Raw genomic sequence first — 19,009 nt, 5'->3', positions numbered from 1 at the left:
CATGTTTCTGAAGTGCATTTCTCTTCGGAAGGTCTCCATCACCTGTCAGTGGAGGAGCTGCAGTGCTGGTGGAACACGAGGGCTGAAGCCAGGGAGCTCTGGGTTCTGAAACGAGTTCTACCAGGTTCTCCTTAACCATGGGCAAGACATCCCAATTCTCCCCCTACTCAACCCCCAAGCCAGTTTTAGCCATCTCCCAAGAGATAGGCCCTGGCACGTAACTCCTGCCACAGCCTCCTCCAACTTTATGCCCTCCTATCTACCCTCTTCAAGCCCCTAGAGGGATGGTTTGGGGGCAGGGCTTTACTGAGGTATAATTTACACACAAAATTAACCTGTTTTAAATGTACAGTTCAGTGATTCAGAGGGATGTTTCTATCCTGCTTAAAACCATCCATGATGCGTCATTACTCTTAAGATACACACGGACACATGGTTGACCCTTAAACAATGGGTTTGAACTGTGAGGGTCCACTTAAACTCAGATTCTTTCCAATAAATATGTATTGACACTACTGTACTATACACCATGTGTCAAATCCACAGATGATAGGAAGACTGGCTTTAAAGTGACATGCAGATTTTCGACTGCACAGGGGTCGGTGCTTCCTAACACACACATGCACATACACACCCGTGTAATCTCATTCTGGAATGCTTTCCTGTCAGACCCATATGCTTGGTCTTTCAGGGGCCCTTCCCTGGTTTTTCTCTACCCTAAAGGGTTCTTCCTACCTCTGTGAATGATGACTAAAGTTAGGTCATTTACAATCACCAAGTTCACTTCAGCATTACTGTAATAGATTTTACATACTACACAGGTTTCACCCACTAAAGTATACAATTCAGTGGCTTTGAGTATATTCTAGTTGTATAATCATCACTGCAAAAGGTTTTAGAACATTTTTGTCATCCCAGAAAGAAACTCTACACTTCTTATGTATCACCCCTCTCCCCTGGTCCCCCACTCCTAGGCTACCACTTAATCTATAAGGGTTTGTCTATTTTGGACATATATAAGTGGGATCATACAATATGCGATCCCTTGTGACTGTTCTTTGACTTGGCATAATGGTTTCAAGGTGAGTTCACTTTAAAATACAGATTATTAATGGTGACTTTATATTGGATAGATTTTTTTCCCTTCCTGTGCCCCAAAGTCTTTAAAATGAGGGTGACTAAGGCTCTAAAGTCAGAGACCATCACTGGAGTTAGTTAACATGTTTTTAATGGGGATTTGCATGCATCTATTATACTGGCAAGAAGACAAACCACGTTGCATCAGATTCATAAAGGGATCCTAGTCCCTCCAAAGGCTAAGAACTGCCCTTCATAGTCCTTAATACTGTGTTCAGAGTCTGCTCATGATGGGAGGATATGGAGGAGGAAGCAAGAGCACCATCCTGACTAAGCCAGCCCACCAGCATCCCATCATGCCTGGCTCTCCAAGGGCTTTTCTTTCATTGTGCTGCACAGAGGGCTTAAAGGCTAATGGGCAGGCTTTGGTGCCTAGCCCGGGAAGCCAGAACACTGCCACTCTGCCCTTTCTCATCTGAATGCTCAGTGGGTTCATTTTGCTTCCCTTCTTCCCCTTCAAAGATTTCCAATTGATAGTAACCTAGTGATGAGTTGAGAAAGCCCACCCACTTCTAGCAGCTTTGATTGGTTGGGGCCTTGATTTGATATCTGCCTCAGCCCTGCTTCCAGTCTTCCAGCCAGGAGATGGTGGGCTGTGCAAGTAAGGGGAGGCATGGGCCAGTGGACACCTCTAACTTGGGCCCATTTTGATCCCAGTCTACGGGGAAAGGCTGGTCTTTTGTTTGCCCACTTATATGGAATTGAGCATGAAAAGTGGTTGGAGGAGACCACCTGAGAGGAGACTGAGATGTGAAAGCTGGGACAGGGACAGGAAGGGGCTCAATCTCAGCACTTCACTACCACTCCCACCCGGAGGCAGACCCCAGAATACGTGGTCTGACAGGAGAGGAAGAGTGTGCCTACAACCTGTAGCAGCTCCCCTGCTTGAGAACTTGGCACAGACTCAGGCCCTCTAAAGGAAGAGGCTCACCAGTTTCCAGACAGCCTTTCCCATCTCGGCACTGCCCTGCCCCATCTCTCAGTGATGTGCATCCTGTGAGCTCTTCAGGAGAGGTGCTAGCCCCCATCCTGTAAGACCCAGATCCAATATGACCTCTTCCAGAGAGCTTGCTCTGGGTGCAGATGTGTCCCCCTTTTCCAGATTCACCTAGAAAGGAGTGACTGCCCTGGGGGATTCTAGGTGAGTGGCAGATGGGGAGAAAGAGCACTGGGGAAGCAGCAGTATCTTCACCTCAAAGTCATTTTCTTCTGAAGAGACACCACTTTGCAGACAGATGCATTTTCCCAGGGACTGCCAAATCCCTCAGAATGGCTCCTGAGTCCGCAGTGACAGGGATGGGAAGAGACATCACTTCTACTAAGGACTTTTTCCAACCCCTTCCCCCTCCCTAGTGCCCCCACTGTGTTTTAGGTGGTGCCTGAAACACTCCTCCCACCTCCAAGTCCCCTGTACTGGGAGTTCCTAGAGGGAAGGCAAGGCCCAAGCCTGAGGCTTCTGCTCCCACTTTCAGTCAGGGCTCAGAAGAAGAGGGAGACAGGAACAGCGGTTGGAATCTCATTCTGTTCACTGCAGTGTATAAAGCTCATTGGTAAGGGTGCTACCCCACGGGAGTGGCCTGGGGTCTGAGGTCCATGATCACTGAGACCCTGAAGGGATAGACATCGACCATGCTTCCCAGAAGCCCTGAAATTGTGATGATGGGAAAAGAGGGATTTGGAGACAGAAATGCACTCCCTGCCTCTGGGGCACTCACTTTCCAGGAAAGGGAAGAGAACAGTCTCTTGTGAACTCCTTTCTGGGTGCCAAGCTACATGTGAGATATTTCATGAAATCCTTGTCATATACACAGGAAACAGACCCCACAAAGAATGTGTCTAGCTCAGGTAGTATTAGCTGGGATTCCCACTAAATCTCTGAACCTACAGCTTTTGTTGCATGAGAACAGGGATCCAAAGTAATCAGCCTGCCCCTGAGAAACAGTTCATAGCTGGGGTTCAGTGTTGCTCTCTGCTGTTGGCAGGTGGGACCTCAGCAGTGCTATAGCCAGATTGTCTTTGGTAGGTAGAAGTCCACATGTTGAACTTGTACATAACCTCCATGCCTTCCTGTATTGGTTATGTATTACTGCATATATGTGCTAAGTCACTTCAGTTGTGTCTGACTCTTTGTGACCCCATGGACTGTAGCCCACCAGGCTCCTCTGCCCATGGGATTCTTCAGGCAAGGATACTGGCGTGAGTTGCCATGCCCTTCTCCAGGGGATCTTCCCAACCCATGAATCGAACCCATGTGTCATGTCTCCTGCGTTGGTAGGTGGGTTCTTTACCACTGAGCCACCAGGGAAACCCCTATTACTGCATATGTATTACTGCAAATTACTTCAAAAACAGTGGCTTAAAACAACATGTTAGTATCAACATATGTACACTACCATGTGTAAAATAGATAGCTGGTGAGAAGTTGCTATATAACATGGGAAACCCAGCCTGGAGCTCTGTGATGACTTGGAGGTGTGGGACAGGGAGAGGGGAGGGGAGGGAGGCTCAACAGGGAGGGGATATATGTATAATTATGGCTGATTCACATTGCTGTATGGCAGAAACCAACACTACATTGTAAAAGATAAATTTTTAAAAAATGCTGAAGAAAAAAACTAAATAACGACATTTATCTCAGTTCCTGTAGATCAGGAATCTAGGCACAACTTAGCTGGGTTTTTATTTCAGAATCTCTCACGGGCTACAATCAAGGTGTCAGATGGGGCTGCAGTCATCCCAAGGCTCGACTGGGGAAGGATCTGCTTCCAAGCTCAATGTATGGCTGTTGGCAGGACTTAGTTCCTTGTGGGCTGTTACACTAAGTGCTTCAGTTTCTTGCCGACTGTTGGTGGAAGCCATCCTCAAATTCCTTGCTGTATGGACTTTCCCACAGACCAACTCACAACATGGCTGCTTATTTCAACAGGGTGATCAAGTGAGATGAGACAGGAGCATGAGGGGACATGGGGGGAAAATTGCACGTGCAAGATGGAAGTCACAGTCTTTATAACCTAGTCTAAGAAGTGACATCCTACCACTTTTACAATATTCCACTCACTAGAAGTAAGTCACTAGGTCCAGGCCACACTCTCAGGGAGGGGGTTATACAAGGATGTAAATACCAGGGGGTGGGGATCATTGGTGTCCATCTTGGAGACTACTACAGTTTGTCCTCAGGCCTCAATGATTGATGTCCCTGCCACATGCAAAATACATTTACCGCTTCCCAAGTTCTGTAAAAGTCTCATTTCATTAGAACATTGTCTCAAAGTCCAGAATCTCATCTAAATCAGGTACAAGTGTGAAGGGCTCCTTTGGTGTATTCCTTAAGTATGGCTCCAAAAGTACTATTCCCACCCCCCACCAACCCCACTGGTAGATCTGTGAAATTTAGAGACAAGTTATCTGTCCCCAACACACCCCAACACACAATGGTGGAACAGACACAGGATACTGCTACAGACATTCCATCTCAAAAAAGGGAAATGGGAGACACAAAGGAGTTACTGGTCTATAGCAATTGTGAAATCCCACTGGGCACATGGAAGTTCCTGGATAAGGTTTCAAGGCCTGGGAATAATTCTCTAGTGTTTCTGGGCTCTGCTTGGCTCTGCTTTCTGGGCTCTTGGTCCCACCCTCTGTGCCTTCCTTCCTTTTTCATGAAAGGTAGCACATATTTGCAGGAGAGTAGTTTCCCCAGTCTGCTTCCTGCCAGTAAAATGTTGGGGGTCCAAATGGTTTCTTTTCATTTTGTACTGTGCCTGTAATCAGCTGCCACTGAGAAATGATTCCAATAGTGGGGCTTGGTGTGCCCCTGCTGTCGGTAGGTTGGGTACTCAACAGTTGCTATAGCCATACTGGCCTTGGTGAAAGTCTTATTGTAGAGCTTGTGTCTAAATTCCATGCATGCCACCATGGCCATTTGTTCAGGAGTTCATTGGATAAGAAACTGAGGTTGGCTGGCATCCACAGGACAGGATATCTTACCCATCTGACTGAGATCTTCCTCAGCGGTTGATTCTCTCTGGTGCTCATTTATATGGGATATGAATACCTTCACACCCATTCCAAAAGGGACATCCATATGCCTCTTCCCCAGACCTCCCCCTTGAACAATATTTCAATCTTGTTCTAAGTCCTGGACCACCTAGCCAAGTCATTACTAACTACTCATGAATCAGTGGATATCTAAACCTCTGACCATTTGTGTGACCAGGCACTGAAAAGTTCCCTTCCCATTGTCCCCAGAATCAACCCTAAGTGGAGCTATAACACTGCAGCTAGCCATGTCCAGCTGGTGCTAAAATCCTATGCAAAACAATCTATGAACCAAGCTTGACTACTGTGCCTCTGAGTCACCTGGTCACAGGGAAAACCCCATGAGATTCAGGTGTGAGAAAGGGATGGCAGTGCAGCCAGTGGGAGTATGAGCCACCTACTCAGACAGCTTACTTTTTTTTCCTTTTAATTGGAAGCTAATTATTTTACAATATTGTGGTGGTTTTGGCCATACAGTCACATGGATCAGCCATGGGTGTACATGTGTTCCCCATCCTGAACCCCCCTCCCACCTCCCTCCCCCTCCCATCCCTCAGGGTCATCCCAGTGCACCCTATCTCATGCATTGAACCTGGACTGGCAATCTATTTCACATATGATAATATACATGTTTCAATGCTATTCTCTCAAATCATCCCACCCTCGCCTTCTCCCACAAAGTCCAACAGTCTGTTCTTTACATCTGTGTCTCTTTTGCTGTCTCGCATAAAAGGTCATCTTTACCATCTTTCTAAATTCCATATATATGCGTTAATATACTGTATTGGTGTTTTTCTTTCTGGCTTACTTCGCTCTGTATAATAGGCTCCAGTTTCATCCACCTCATTAGAACTAATTCAAATGCATTCTTTTTAATAGCTGAGTAATATTTCATTGTGTATATGTACCACAGCTTTCTTATCTATTCGTCTGCTGATGGACATCTAGGTTGCTTCCACATCCCGGCTGTTGTAAACAGTGCTGTGATGAACACTGGGGTACACGTGTCTCTTTCAATTCTGCTTTCCTCAGTGTGTATGCCCAGCATTGGGATTGCTGGGTCATATGGCAGTTCTATTTCCAGTTTTTAAGGAATCTTCACAATGGCTGTATTAGTTTGCATTCCCACCAACAGTGTAAGAGGGTTCCCTTTTCTTCACACCCTCTCCAGCATTTATTGTTTGTAGACTTTTTGATAGCAGCCATTCTGACTGGCGTGAGATGGTACCTCATTGTGGTTTTGATTTGGATTTCTCTGATAATGAGTGATGTTGAGCATCTTTTCATGTGTTTGTTAGCCATCTGTATGTCTTCTTCGGAGAAATGTCTGTTTAGTTCTTTGGCCCATTGTTTGATTGGGTCGTTTATTTTTCTGGAATTGAGGTGCAGGAGTTGCTTGTATATTTTTGAGATTAATTGTATGTCAGTTGCTTCATTTGCTATTATTTTCTCCCGTTCTGAAGGCTGTCTTTTCACCTTGCTTATAGTTTCCTTCATTGTGCAAAAGCTTTTAATTTTAATTAGATCCCATTTGTTCATTTTTGCTTTTATTTCCATTACTCTGGGAGGTGGGTCATAGAGGATCCTGCTGTGATTTATGTCAGAGAGTGTTTTGCCTATGGTTTCCTCTAGGAGTTTTATAGTTTCTGGTCTTAAGTTTAGATCTTTAATCCATTTTGAGTTTATTTTTGTGTATGGTGTTAGAAAGTGTTCTAGTTTCGTTCTTTTACAAGTGGTTGACCAGTTTTCCCAGCACCACTTGTTAAAGAGATTGTCTTTTCTCCATTGTATATTCTTGCCTCCTTTGTCAAAGATAAGGTGTCCATAGGTGTGTGGATTTATCTCTGGGCTTTCTGTTTTGTTCCATTGATCTATATTTCTGTCTTTGTGCCAGTACCATACTTTCTTGATGACTGTGGCTTTGTAGTAGAGCCTGAAGTCAGGCAGGTTGATTCCTCCAGTTCCATTCTTCTTTCGCAAGATTGCTTTGGCTATTCGAGGTTTTTTGTATTTCCATACAAATTGTGAAATTATTTGTTCTAGCTCTGTGAAAAATACCATTGGTAGCTTGAAGGGATTGCACTGAATCTATAGATTGCTTTGGGTAGTATACTCATTTTCACTATATTGATTCTTCCGATCCATGAACACGGTATATTTCTCCATCTATTTGTGTCATCTTTGATTTCTTTCATCAGTGTTTTATAGTTTTCTATATATAGGTCTTTTGTTTCTTTAGGTAGATTTATTCCTAAGTATTTTATTCTTTTCATTGCAATGGTGAATGGAATTGTTTCCTTAATTTCTCTTTCTGTTTTCTCATTGTTAGTGTATAGGAATGCAAGGGATTTCTGTGTGTTAGTTTTATATCCTGCAACTTTACTATATTCATTCATTAGCTCTAGTAATTTTCTGGTGGAGTCTTTAGGGTTTTCTATGTAGAGGATCATGTCATCTGCAAACAGTGAGAGTTTTACTTCTTCTTTTCTAATCTGGATTCCTTTTCCTTCTTTTAGTTCTCTGATTGCTCTGGCTAAAACTTCCAAAACTATGTTGAATAGTAGTAGTGAGAGTGGGCATCCTTGTCAGACAACTTACTTAATCGTATTAGGTGGCAAGTGCTGCTGCACACAGACAACCTCATGGCTTGATAGGACCATTAACAAGTCACCATGGCAGCTCAGCTTACACAGGTCACATGGTGTCCTGTGCCCAGGCATTCATTCACAAAACAGATTGGTTTTTCCATTTTTATCTTTCTCTGTATCCGGGACTCCTACTATCATAATGTGGCCCCTTCTCATTTTACCCCCCACTTCTTTAGGTTTTTTTTAAATCTCTTTATTTATTTATCTCTTTATTATTTTTTGTTGATTTCCAGAGAGGTCCTCAATCTGACCTTTCTACTCAAAACTTTGTTCTCCCTATGTAGCTCTCCTACCCTTTGTGCCATCTGCACCATGTGTATTCCCATAGTGTGCCCAGGAACCAGCAAACCACAGGGTGGGATCTGGGAACCCCTGGGCCCAATCTGAGGACTCAGGCTGAATCTTCATATATGACCTTATACTTCTCTGACTGGTGGACCATCATGATAGTCTAGGTCATGGGGGATGACTTCAGAAGCAGTATCCATTATATTTCAAAAGGTCTGGGTATTTCCCTGTCCCCAAGGCACAATTATGTTGGCTGCAGGTTCCTGTGGGAAAACCAAGGAGGGAGAGTTCGTAATACACCCTTGTGAAAAGTGTAGCAAGCATTACTTCAAGTAGACCCTCCCCTTCATTCAAAGGGCTCCAGTCTATGAACTAGGGGGAGAGGCTGGGACTCTACATTTTGGGGACTAGATCAAGCCTACATTTGCTAGACTAGATTTTTTTTTTTTGTTACATGAATCAAGTAGGACCTTATTAGGCTGTCCATCTATTTGGCCCTAGGGTAACCACGTTTAACTAGCCACCATCACACATCCCCACAAGTCAAATCACCATTCTGATTTCTGCTATGGTTCTGCTGTCCATTATAGGGATCAGACCCAACTTGTCTCTAAAGGTGATCCTATCAACCCCATTGAAATCAGGGGGCCCATCTCTTATCATGAACACAAATTGCAGGGAAAAAAACCACTACAATGTTTTTAAGGAGGCTGGTGCTTACTTGCATTAGCTAAGGTAAAGCTAGCTTCTGAGGCAGAAAAAAAATCTGTGAAATTTAAGACAATAACATTTACTTCTTGCTCCTGCAATCTTCCAAAACAACTGTTAATAGCTGGACTGCCTTCTTCTAAGTGGTGATTCAGGGTCCTAGGCATCTTCTGTGTAGATGATCTGCCACCTTCAAAATGTGGTCACCATTGTACTATTGTCATCTCCATCCCAGCCAAATAAAAGAAGGTAAGACCATGTGGGAGGTTTTAATGAGCTAGACCTAGACTGTAGTGTACAGCACTTCTGCTCACACCACTAGCTAGAACTCAGACAGCGGTCACATTCAACTGCAAGGGATGCTGGAAGATATAATCTGAATTTGTCCCAAAGAGGAAGAATAAAAACAGGCCTAGTGACCACCTAGCTAGTTTCTGCCACATATCATAATGCATGCCTTGAAGCCTTTGTGAAAGGAGTGTCCACATAGTTAGAGGGTGAGTTAAGTGGGTCACACAGAATGAATTGATTCCAGCACTCTGATTTTTTTTTTTTTTGGAAAAATTTTATTGCGTTTGGTTTCCATGTGGAAGCACTGGCAGAACTGAAGAGGCAGCATGTTCCACTTACTTTTCTGAAAGATCACATAGCTAGATGAAATCTCTCCCCACCCAGGGCTGATTTAATAAACCTCACCCCAAACCCACCCCAAGCAAAATATTAAAACAAAGGTTTGTGGTGATCATTTAAAAACAATACCACGTGTGAGATGGTCGGCATTTGGATTTCTGTGACTTTTGCATTTGATGTGTGCTCCTCATCCTCTCATCTGCGCCCCCACCCACCCACCCACCCCCCACCCACCCATCCCCCCCCTCGTCTTCAGGCCCTTCCTCCTTCAACTAAGACTCAACACACAAGTGTGCAAGTGGAAATGCTACTCAGTCTCAGTACTGCAGGCTTAGGTGTCTGGCAATCCCAGCAGATAGACGGTCATCTCTCAACTTTGTAATGTTGCTGTTGCATCACAGTCAGCTAACGCAGGTCCACCGTCTCTCAGGTTGAAATACAGACAAGATATGGGTACGTACACATTTATGGGTCTAAAATATCAGAAAGTAAACCCACTGCAGATATTTACAAAATAAGGAAGAGGGGGGTTGACGGGTGGAGGGGAGGGCTGTGGCTGTTTCACTTAGGCAGTAACACTGCTGAATGGACACTGTGCTAGGAGAGGGAGGGGAGTTGGGTGCTCAGACAGTAAGCAGAAGAAACAAAGGAAACAGAGCTTGCCTGAGCTACTTCATTTTCTTCTTGTGATTGTGTAAGGCATTTTAAACTGGAAAAACTTCTTTCCTTCACATTCTTCCAAATAATCATTTGGAATATAACTTGTGATTCAGAAATATACAAATAAGGTCCCTTTCATCTCCACCCCCCACCTCCAAAATCATTCTACACATCCAGGGCCCATAAAGTACAAGGCAGGCAATTGATTTCACGAATCAGGAGGCATTGTGCTCACATGGGGCATGAGGCCACTGTGTCAAGGACACTTTTTAGGGCTTTAGCCCTGATCCTGGCCCTCTCAGGCCACAAGAGGTAAGAATCCATCTTCAGTGAGGATTTAAGTCCCAGATCCTTAGAAAAGTTCAATCTTCCAATACTGAACCAGGAAGAAATAGAAATTATGAACAACCCAATTACAAGCACTGAAATAGAAACTGTGATCAAAAATCACCGCCCCCTGCCCCTGCAAAAAACAAAAGCCCAGGACCAGATGGCGTCACAGGTGAATTCTATCTAACATTTAGAAAAGAGCTAATGCCTATCCATCTAAAACTCTTTCAAAAAATTGCAGAGGAAGGAACACTTCCTAACTCATTCTATGAGGCCACCATCACCCTAATACAAAAACCAGACAGAGACAACAGAAAAAAGAAAACTACAGGTCAATATCACTGATGAACATAGATGCAAAAATCCTCAACAAAATTCTAGCAAACAGAATTCAATAACACATTAAAAAGCTCATACACCATGATCAAGTGGGTTTATTCCAGGCATGCAAGGATTCTTCAATATACACAAATCAATCAATGTGATACACCATATTAACAAACTGAAAGATAAAAGCCATAATCTCAATAGATGCAGAAAGAGCCTTTGACAAAAATTCAGCACCCATTTATGATTAAAACTCTTCAAAAAATGGGCACAGAAGGAACCTACCTCAACATAGTAAAGGCCATATATGAGAAGCCCACAGCAAACATTATTCTCAATGATGAAAAACTGTAAGCATTCCCCCTAAGATCAGGAACAAGACAAGTGTGTCCACTCTCACGACTATCATTCAACATAGTTTTGGAAGTCCTAGCTACAGCAATCATAGAGAAAAAATAAAAGGAATCCAGATTGGAAAAGAAGAAGTCAAGCTCTCACTGTTTGCAGATGACATGATACTATACATAGAAAACCCTAAAGAGCTATCAGAAAATTACTAGAGCTAATCAGTGCATTTAGCAAAGTTGCAGGATACAAAATCAATACACAGAAATCACTTGCATTCCTATATACTAACAATGAAAAATCAGAAAAAGAAATTAAGGAAGCAATCCCATTCACCATTGCAACAAAAAGAATAAAATATCTAGGAATAAACCTACCTAAGGTGATAAGAGACCTCTATACAGAAAATTATAAGACACTCATGAAAGATATCAAAGATGACATAATTTAGAAATATTCCATGTTCCTGGGTAGGAAGAATCAATATTGTGAAAATGACTATACTACCAAATGCAATCTACAGATTCAATGAGATTCCTATAAAATTACCAATGGCATTTTTCACAGAACTAGAAAAAAAAAATTCACAATTCATATGGAAACACAAAAGACCTCAAATAGCCAAAGCAGTCCTGAGAAAAAAGAATGGAGCTGGAGGAATCAAACTTCCTGACTTCAGATTATACTACAAAGCTACAATCATCAAGACACTATGGTACTGGCATAAAAACAGAAATAGAGACCAATGGAACAAGATAGAAAGCCCGGAAATAAACCCATGCACCTATGGGTACCTTATTTTTGACAAAGGAGGCAATAATATACAATGGGGCAAAGACAGCCTCTTCAATAAATGGTGCTGGGAAAACTGGACAGCTACATGTAAAAGAATGAAATTAGAACACTTCCTAACACCATACACAAAGATAAACTCAAAATGGATTAAAGACCTAAATGTAAGACGAAAAACTATAAAACTCTTAGAGGAAAACATAGGCAGAACAATTGATGACATGAATCAAAGCAAGATCCTCTGTGACCCACCTCCTAAAGTAATGGAAATAAAAACAAAAGTAAACAAGTGGGACCTAATTAAACTTAAAAGCTTTTGCACAGCAAAGGAAACTATAAATGAGGTGAAAAGACAACCCTCAGAATGGGAGAAAATAATAGCAAATGAAACAACTGACAAAGGATTAATTTCCAAAATATACAAGCAACTCACACAAAATACCAGAAAAACAAACAACCCAATCAAAAAGTGGGCAGAAGATCTAAACAGACATTTCTCCAAAGAAGACATACAGATGGCTAACAAACACATGAAAAGATGCTCAACATTGTTCATTATTAGAGAAATGCAAATCAAAACTACAATGAGATATCAACCTCACATGAGTCAGAATAGCCATCATCAAAAAGTCTACAAACAATAAATGCTGGAGAGGGTGTGGAGAAAAGGGCATGCTCTTGCACTGTTGGTGGGAATGTAAATTGATACAGCCACTATGGATGATGGTACAGAGATTCCTTAAAAAAGTAGGAATAAAACCACCAAATGACCCAGCAATCCCACTCCTAGGCATATACCCTGAGGAAACCAAAATTGAAAAAGACACTTGTACCCCAATGTTCATTGCAGCACTATTTACAATAGCTAGAACATGGAAGCAACCTAGATGTCCATCGACAGATGAATGGATAAAGAAGTGTGGTACATATACACAATGGAATATTACTCAGCCATAAAAAGGAACGTATTTGAGTCAGTTCTAATGAGGCAGATGAACCTAGAGCCTATTATACAGAGTGAGGTAAGTCAGAAACAGAAAGATAAATATCATATACTAACGCATATATATGGAATCTAGAAAGATGGTATGGAAGAATTTATTTTCAGGGCAGCAGTGGAAAAACAGACATAGAGAACAGACTTATGGACATTGGGAGAGGGGAGGAGAGAGTGAGATGTATGGAGAGGGTAATATGGAAACTTACACTACCAAATGTAAAATAGATAGCCAATGTGAATTTGCTGTATGTCTCTGGGAACTCAAACAGGGGCTCTGTATCAACGTAGAGGGGTGGGATGGGGAGGGAGATGGGAGGGAGGTTCAAGAGGGAGGGGACATATGTATACCTATGGATGATTCATGTTGAGGTTTGACAGAAAACAACAAAATTCTGTAAAGCAATTATCCTTCACTTAAAAAATAAATACATTAAAAAACTTATCTCTTATTAAAAATTATTTATTTAAATTGGAGGATAACTACTTTACAATATTGTGATGGTTTTTGCCATACATCAATATGAATCAGCCATAGGCATACATGTGTCCACTCCCTCTGAAGCCCCCTCCCATCTCCCTTTCCACTCTATTACTCCAGGTTGTCATAGAGCACCGGCTTTGGGTGCCCTTGCATCATACATCAAACTCTCACTGGCTATCTATTCTACATATGGTAATGTATATGTTTCAATGCTATTCTCTCAAATCATCCCACCCTCCCCTTCTCTGATTCCAAAAGTCTGTTCTTTACGTCTGTGTCTCCTTTGCTGCCCTGCATGTAGGATTGTCAGTACCATCTTTCTAGATTCCACATATATGCGTTAATATACAGTACCTGTCTTTTTCTTTCTGCCTTACTCTCTACAATATTACACTGTATAATAGGCTATAATAGGTTCAGCTACCTCATTAGAACTGACTCAAATGGGTTCCTTTTTATAGCTGAGTAACATTCCATTTTGTGTATGCAAGGAAACTATAAGCAAGGTGAAGAGACAACTTTCACAATGGGGGAAAATAATAGCAAATGAAATAACTGACAAAGAATTAATTTCCAAAATATACAAGCAGCTCAAGTAGTTCAATACCAGAAAAACAAACAACCCAATCAAAAAGTGGGCAGAAGATCTAAACAGACATTTCTCCAAAGAAGACACACAGATGGCTAATAAACAGATGAAAAGATGCTCAACATAGCTCATTACTACAGAAATGCAAATCAAAATCACAATGAGGTATCATCTCACACCAGTCAGAATGGCCATGATCAGAAAGTATACAAACAATAAATGCTGGAGAGGGTGTGGAAAATAAGGAACCCTCTTACACTGTTGGTAGGAATGCAAATGGATACAACCACTATGGAGAAGAGTATGGAGATTCCTTTAAAACTAGGAATAAAACCATCATATGACCCAGCAATCCCACTACTGGGCATATACCCTGAGGAAACCAGAATTGAAAAAGACACATGCACCCCAATGTTCATTGCAGCAATATTTACAATAGCTAGAACACAGAAGCAACCTAGATGTCCATCAGCAGATGAATGGGTAACAAATGATTTTAAAAAGTAAAAAAGAGGGCTTCCCTGGTGGCTCAGTGGTAAAGACTCCACCTGCCAATGCAGGAGACAAGGGTCCGATCCCTAGTATAGGAAGATCCCACATGCCATGGAGCAACTAAGCCCATGTGCCACAACTGTTGAGCCTGTGCTCTGGAGGCAGTGAGCCGAAACTACTAAGCCCACATGCCCTAGAGCCCGTGCTCTGCAACAACAGAAGCCACCGCAGTGAGAAGCTGCAGTACAACTACAGAGTAGCCCCGCTCACAGCAACTAGAGAAAAGCCTGCATGTAGCAATGAAGACCCAGCTCAGGCAGCCAAAAATAAATAAAATTATTATTTTTTTAAAGGAAAAAAGAAAAGCAGAAAGGATGATCTTTTAAAAACAAAACACGGAGACATTGTTTTTTCTGCAATGTTCTGCCATTTTACTTGAGACATTAAACAAAAAATGTTTTATTTAGAGTCGTTGTGTTGGTTGTTTGGTTTGGACATTCATAAGACCCAATCCAAGGGTAGTGCTGGGATGTGGTTTGTGTCTGAGTGGCAGTGCTGGTCAGGGTCTTTCAGATCATATGCTGGTACCAGTCTGCCTTCCCTTGGTCTGGCGTGACAAAGGGGCTGGCCCAGCCTAGAGAGAAGGGGTGGCCAAAAACGGCTTTCAGGTTCACCCATGTTGCTTTCTTGGCCCATCTTCTGTCTTCCTTTTTCAGTTGTTCTATTCCCATCTCATCTGTGCAGATGGAGAGCATCTGGGTCCAGAACATGGCCGATGTGAAAATGAGGAAGAGCAGCCCCTCCAAGCCGAGGAGGATGAGGAGGGTCATCGTGGTGGGCAAGGAGCTGCAGTCTTCTTCAAAGCAATGCAGGAAGTGGAATCCCACCAAGATGAGGGAGTGCAAGGAAATGAGAGCTACGTACATTGTAAACAGGACGGAGTACTTCTGGTTCTTCTCGCCGACACAGTTGTTGATCCAGGGACAATGGTGGTCCATTTTCCGAATGCACCGCTTACAAACCCTGCAGTGGTGGGCTCGGTCGGGCTTGATGGTGCAGCATTTGGGACAGTTGTACGGCACCTGCCCGGACTTCAGCTGTAAATTCTTTACTGGCATTTCCTTTGGGCACAGCCCCCGGGTCGGTCAACATGGCCCGGCAGTGGGAAGCCGGGGCCAAGAAGGCCAGCAGGCTGAACACGATTCCGTTGATGGTGCTGTACATGTAGTCCCCGGATGGAATCAGCATGACGAAGAGGACCACGAACTCCGCATAGAAGACCAGAAACCAGGTGAAAATGGCACAGACAATGCCACAGCCATCGCGAATGAACCACATGGTGCCCATCGGATGGGGGTGGGGAGGTGGGACGCACTTCTCCGACTGGAGGCACTCTGGTTTCCGCTCAAGGTCTCAGAAACGGCGGGCGGGGATAAACATCCTAAGCTATTCTGTCCATACTGGCCTTGTGAAGCCGCAGGCAGTTCCTCAATCCCAGACTCCCGGTGGGGCTCCGGTTGCCGCCACCGTCGTCGCTCCTCATGCAGCCTCCGACCCGGGACTCGACCTCAGGCTGCAGCGATGGCTCCCCGGCAGGAGGCGCCACAGCTTCCTGGATTCGGCCAGACACACGGCGGCGCGCCCATCAAGCGCCCCTCAGTGGGGTGGCGGCGGCTGCAGGACCCGGCGCCGCCCAGCACTCTTATTGTCCTAAACCTTTGGAAGGCAGTTATGTTCACCAGTATATTACCGATGTCACTTAACATTTGGATTCCTCCCTCTACACTGTACAGCTGTACAATTAACATGGGCTGCTGTTGAGTCCAGGCTTTCCCGGTGTGGTGGCTCTGACGGTAAAGAATCTGCCAGCAATGTGAGAGACCCAGGTTTGATCCCTGGGTCAGGAAGATTCTCTGGAAAAGGGAATGGCAACCCACTCCAGTATTCTTGCCTGGAGAATTCCATGGGCAGAGGAGCCTGGCGGGTCCCAGTCCACGGGGTCAAAAAGAGTCAGACACGACTGAGCGACTAACACTGTTGAGTCCAGGTTTCAATCAGTAGGACTAATCTTAGAAATACTGCTAGCTGCTGTAGCTAACACAGTACATACATCCACGAATGCTAAGTGCATCCATACTGAAAAGTCTGGCCCTACCAAAACCAAAGATATCACAAGAAAATTACAAGATAAAGATATCACAAGAAAATTACAGACCAATATCCCCTATGAATACAGATGCAAAAATCCTCAACAAAATACTAGCAAACAGAATCCAATAGCATATTGAAAGGATTATACATCATGAACTAGTGGGATTTGTTCCAGGAATGCAAGTGTGGTTCAACATCAGAAAATCAATCAAGGTTATAAATAACATCACATTAATAGAACAAGGGAAAAAATAAACTACATGATCATCTCAACTGATGCAGAAAGGGCATTTCAGATGCAGAAAAGGCCTAGATCTAATAAATTCAGCAAAGCTGCAAGGAACAAGATCAACACATAAAAATCAGTTGTGTTTTAAAATGAAATTGAGAGCAATTTCATTTACAATACCATCTAAAAGATATCTGTAGGGGACTTTCTTGGTGGTCCAGTGGCTAAGACTCTGCACTCTCAATGTTGGAGGCCTGGGTTCGATCTCTGGTCAGGGAACTAGATCCCACATGCCACAACTAAAGATGCCACATGCCACAATGAAGGTTGATTTTTTTTTTTTTGGCTGCGTAGAATGTGGGATCTTAGTCCCTGACCAGGGACTGAACTCACACCCCCTGCATTAGAAGCTTGGAGTCTTAACCACTGGACTGTCAGGGAAGTCCCCAGATTGGAAGATTTTATATTAAGATGTTAATAATACCCAAAGCAACCTACAGATTCAACAAAATCCCTATCAAAATTCCAACAGCCTTTTTGCAGAAATGTGGAGATGGCAATCCTCAAATTCATATGGAATTTCAAGGGGCCTTGAATAGTCAAAACAATCTTGAAAAAGACAAATCAAATGGCCAAGTGGTTTTTGACAAGAGTGCCAAGTCCATTCAGTGGGGTAAGGATAGTCTCTTCAACAGAGGGTGCTGATGCAACTGGATTTTTATATGCAAAAGAATGATGTTGGACCCTTTACATACCTATACTATTAATTCAAAATGGATCAACAACCTAAATACAAGAGCTAAACCCACAAAACTCTTAGAAGAAAACACAGGGGTAAATCTTCATGACCTTGGATTTGGCAACAGGTTCTTTTTCAAAATTTATTTTTAGTTGGAGGATAATTGCTTTACAATGTTGTGTTGGTTTCTGCCGTACAACAACGTGAATCAGTCATAAGTATACATATACCCCTCCCTCTTGAACCTCCCCCCCAATCCCACCTCTCTAGGTTATCACAGAGCATGAGCCTTGAAAATATTATTCTAAGGGAAATAACCCAAACATAAAAGGACAAATATTGTAAGATTCCACTTATATGAAATATCTAGAATTGGCAAATGTATAGGGACAGAAAGTAGGTTAAAGGTTACCAGGAACTAGGGGCAGAGTGGAATGGGCGTTATTGCTTAATGGGTGCAGAACTTCCGTTTGGGATGATAAAAAAAAAAGCTTTGGAATTAGATAATGGTGATGGCTGCACAACATTTTGAATGTAATTAACACCACCTAACTGTATAGTAGAAAGTGGTTAAAATGGCAAATTTTTTTTTTATTTTTAATTGGAGGCTAATTACTTTACAATATTGTGGTGGTTTTTGCCATACATTCACATAAATCAGCCACGGGTGTACACATGTTCCCCATCCAGACCCTCCCTCCCAGCTCCCTCCCCATCCCATCCCTCAGGGCCATCCCAGTGCACCAGCCCTGAGCACCCTGTCTCATGCATCGAACTTGGACTGGCGATCTATTTCACATATGATAATATACATGTTTCACTGCTATTCTCTCAAATCGTTCCACCCTTGCCTTCTCCCACAGAGTCCAACAGTCTGTTCTTTACATCTGTGTCTCTTTTGCTGTCTTGCATATAGGGTCATCGTTACCATCTTTCTAAATTCCATATATATGCGTTAATATACTGTATTGGTGTTTTTCTTTCTGGCTTACTTCGCTCTGTATAATAGGCTTCAGTTTCATCCACCCCATTAGAACTGATTCAAATGCCTTCTTTATAATAGCTGAGTAACATTCCATTGTGTATATGTACCACAGCTTTCTTACCCATTGGTCTGCCAATGGACATCTAGGTTGCTTCCATGTCCTGGCTATTGTAAACAGTGCTGCAATGAACACTGGGGTACACGTGTCTCTTTCAGTTCTGGTTTCCTCAGTGTGTATGCCCAGCAGTGGGATTGCTGGGTCATATAACAGTTCTATTTCCAGCTTTTTAAGGAATCTCCACACTGTTCTCTATAGTGGCTTTACTAGTTTGCATTCCCACCGACAGTGTAAGAGGGTTCCTTTTTCTCCGCACCCTCTCCAGCATTTATTGTTTGTAGACTTTTTGATAGCAGCCATTCTTACCAGCGTGAGATGGTAC

At 43.0% G+C, this 19,009-nt stretch overlaps 1 pseudogene; it reads right to left on the bottom strand.

Annotated features, from left to right (window-relative positions):
• Positions 1-15,034: 15,034 nt before the first annotated feature.
• On the bottom strand, positions 15,035-15,803 carry LOC145535711 (palmitoyltransferase ZDHHC3 pseudogene; annotated as a pseudogene).
• Between the last annotated feature and the right edge of the window lie 3,206 nt (positions 15,804-19,009).

Source organism: Giraffa tippelskirchi, chromosome X, assembly GCF_054371585.1.
Source record: "Giraffa tippelskirchi isolate mGirTip1 chromosome X, T2T-mGirTip1v1.2.pri, whole genome shotgun sequence".
Classification (NCBI taxonomy): domain Eukaryota; kingdom Metazoa; phylum Chordata; class Mammalia; order Artiodactyla; family Giraffidae; genus Giraffa; species Giraffa tippelskirchi.
The sequence above is the reverse complement of the archived record's forward strand: the minus strand, read 5'-3'. Positions and strand labels throughout refer to the sequence as shown.